Here is a 3389-nt window from a genome sequence, read left to right as displayed (position 1 = left end):
CACTGGACGGTCGTCATTGAGACATGCTGCATGGCCCCCTTAAAACAGGTAGGGACAGTGGCCTGCTGCAGGGAGAGGTTGGAGATATCCAAGAAGACCTCTGCCAGTTGATCTGCGCATGCTCTGAGTGCATGGCCTGGTCTTGTGCCTTGTAGATGGTGGGACAGGCTTTGAGGGGTCTCAGGAGGGGAGTTACTCACCAGAGAATTGCCACTCTCTGACTTGTTGCTTTGGCCAATTGACACCAAACTACAGAGGCTATTGGTTTTGAAGGGCTCTCGTCCAGGAAAGAGTGCCAGAGAGATTTATGGGGAGGATTCAAGAGACCAAGGCAGCTGAAGAAATGCCTGCCAATGGGAGAGTGATTAAAATGGAGGATGCTTTTGGAGTCAGGCTAAGGAACATAAGAACTGGAGCAGGCCGTTCAGCCTTGAACCTGTCCCATCATTTAATGAGATCATGGCAGATTAGATTAGATTACTTACAGTGTGGAAACAGGCCCTTCGGCCCAACAAGTCCACACTGCCCCGCCGAAGCGTAACCCACCCATACCCCTACATCTACATCTACCCCTTACCTAACACTACGGGCAATTTAGCATGGCCAATTCACCTGACCTGCACATCTTTGGACTGTGGGAGGAAACCGGAGCACCCGGAGGAAACCCACGCAGACACGGGGAGAACGTGCAAACTCTACACAGTCAGTCGCCTGAGGAGGGAATTGAACCCAGGTCTACTGGCGCTGTGAGGCAGCAGTGCTAACCACTGTGCCACCGTGCCGCCCTTAGATCTGTGGTCTAACCTTTGGCCCATATCTTTTAATAGCTCTGCCTAACAAAGGTTTGGAACACAAGATGTTCTGGTCTGTGACCTCTCATCCTAACTGCTCTGTTCCTCCTTCCAGATACTGTCAGGCCTGGTCAGCACTTCAAACGTTTTGTGTTTTTCAGACTGGGAAGGTTTTGGGCCCAAACCCCAGCTGGCACATCAATGGTGGCCATGTTGACTCTGGGGTTCTAGGGCTTGTCAAGGTTCCCATTTCTGGTCACTAACTGCTTGGGTTGGAGGGTTTCAGTCTCTCTGGAATATTCTGTGAAATTAGCCACTTCGACCGTGAGGGTGACCATCACCTCGGGAACCTAGCTGGGAATGCTGGGAAGGAAAATCAGACCAGATTGCAGAGGCTGAAATACTGAGGTCAATCACAGTCCAATGTCCTTGGGCACACACTCCAATGCTGGTGCTATCTAGGCAGCAACAAACCAATAATCAGATAACCGACAAGATCATTTGCAATCGAACGAACATGGCCAACACTGCTCAAACAAATACAACCTTTGAGATCTTTTGAATGGAGATTCACAGAACTATAACATGGGAATGCAGAACCAAGGTCAGTTAACTAGAATCAAGATTAGAGTGGTGCTGGAGAAGCACAGCAGGTAAGGCAGCATCCAGGAACAGGAAAATCAATGTTTCAGGCAAAATGCTGCCTGCCCTGCTGTGCTTTTCCAGCACCACCCTAATCTTGACTCTAATCTCCAGCATGCGCAGTACCCACTTCTGCCTCAGTTAACTAGAGGTCAGCCCTGATCTCACGGCCAACCAGGAGAAGGCCCGAATGGCCTGCTGCTGTTCTTGACGAGACTGGACTGGGGATGAATGGGCTGTCAGGAGCCATGAGGAACAAGTTCCTAAAAGTATTGCCAAGGAACCTGACCCTAACAAAATTCCACAGGGAGATAACGACGAGCAGGGAGCTGTGATCCAGTTTAGAGCATCACTCTCCCTCCATTTAACTCAAGAACTCTGCTTAGGGAGATACAGACTTCCTTGCTACCTCCCCTCCCCCAACCAGTCCAGGCCATCACCCCCAAGTCCATTTCATCCATTTTCAGTCAGATTTTTAATTCGTTATAAAATCCCATCAGCTTCACTGATGTCCTTTAGGGAAGGAAATCTGCTGAGCTTACCTGGTTTGACTGTGAACCCACAGCAATGGAGTTAGCCCTGAACATGCCCTCAAGGGTAATTAGGGACAGACAACAATCTTGCCAGCATCACCCAATCCCCGAAGCAATATGTAATAAACAGAGTAATTTAGCCAATGAATATTTTCAGCATCTTCTTGCAATGTCAAAGTTAAGAGATTTCTGAACTTTTTACAACATTGCTGGTGACACCATTACAATAGGCCAAGCTGAAGTGTAAATCTAATGCCCCTGGGGTAGGCTCAGTAAGCATTAGCAACACAAGACATTGAACTCATCATTTGTACTCACCCGAGCTCAGGTTTTAAAGTGCCATCGATTGTAGAACGTTTGGCCAACGACACGTGACAGAGGGCAAGATGGGAAGGGAGAGCGAAAAGTGGTTCCCTGTCGATCAGATCAGTCCAGAAGCTTGAAGATGTCCTTGATGCTGCCACTTTATTTAAAAGGAACCCCATCAAGATGGGAGAAGCACAGGAATGCAGGTACAAGGCACACCTCTGCCCAGTGATCAAGGGCTCATGCCCGAAACATTGATTCTCTTGCTCCTCGGATGCTGCCTGACCTGCTGTGCTTTTCCAGCCCCACACTCTGCCCAGTTCAATTTGGCCCAACATCGCAGGAGCGAGAGCTCTTCGGGAGGGTTTAAACTAGATTGGTAGGAGGGCGGGGGTGGGAACCTGAGCTACGGATCAGATGATGGAGTAGGTAGTGAACAGCCAGAAAGAGGGTGCAGAGAGTCTGTGAGCAGGGATGGGCAATTGATAGGGCAAAGGTGCAGTCAGTGTGATGGGTGAAATGTGTCTATTTTAATGCATGTATCAGGAATAAGGGTGACGAACTCAGAGTATGGATCAGTACTTGGAACTATGATGTTGCGGCCATTACGGAGACTTGGATATCATGGGGCAGGAATGGTTGTTGGACTTTCCAGGGTTTAAATGTTTCAACAGGAATAGGGAGGGAGGTGAAAGAGGTGGAGGAGTAGCATTGCTAATCAGGGATAGTGTCACAGCTGCAGAAAGGGAGGTCGCTGAGGAGGGTTTGTCCACTGACTCAGTATGGGTGGAAGTCAGAAACAGGAAAGGAGCAGTCACCTTACTGGGAGGTTTGTATAAACCCGCCCCCCAGTAGCAACAAAGACACAGAGGAGCAGATTGGAAGGCAGATTTTGGAAAGGTGCAGAAGTAACAGGGTTGTTGTCATGGGTGACTTCAACGTCCCTAATATTGATTGGAACCTACTCAGTTCAAATAGTTTGGATGGAGCAGTTTTTGTCAGGTGTCTCCTGGAAGGGTTCCTCACTGAATATGTAGATAGGCCGACTAGAGGGGAGGCCATATTGGATCTGGTGCTTGGCAACGAACCATACCAGGTGTCAGATCTCGGTGGGAGA

The sequence above is a fragment of the Chiloscyllium punctatum genome, chromosome 21, assembly GCF_047496795.1.
Source record: "Chiloscyllium punctatum isolate Juve2018m chromosome 21, sChiPun1.3, whole genome shotgun sequence".
Classification (NCBI taxonomy): domain Eukaryota; kingdom Metazoa; phylum Chordata; class Chondrichthyes; order Orectolobiformes; family Hemiscylliidae; genus Chiloscyllium; species Chiloscyllium punctatum.
This window is presented reverse-complemented; position numbering follows the sequence as displayed.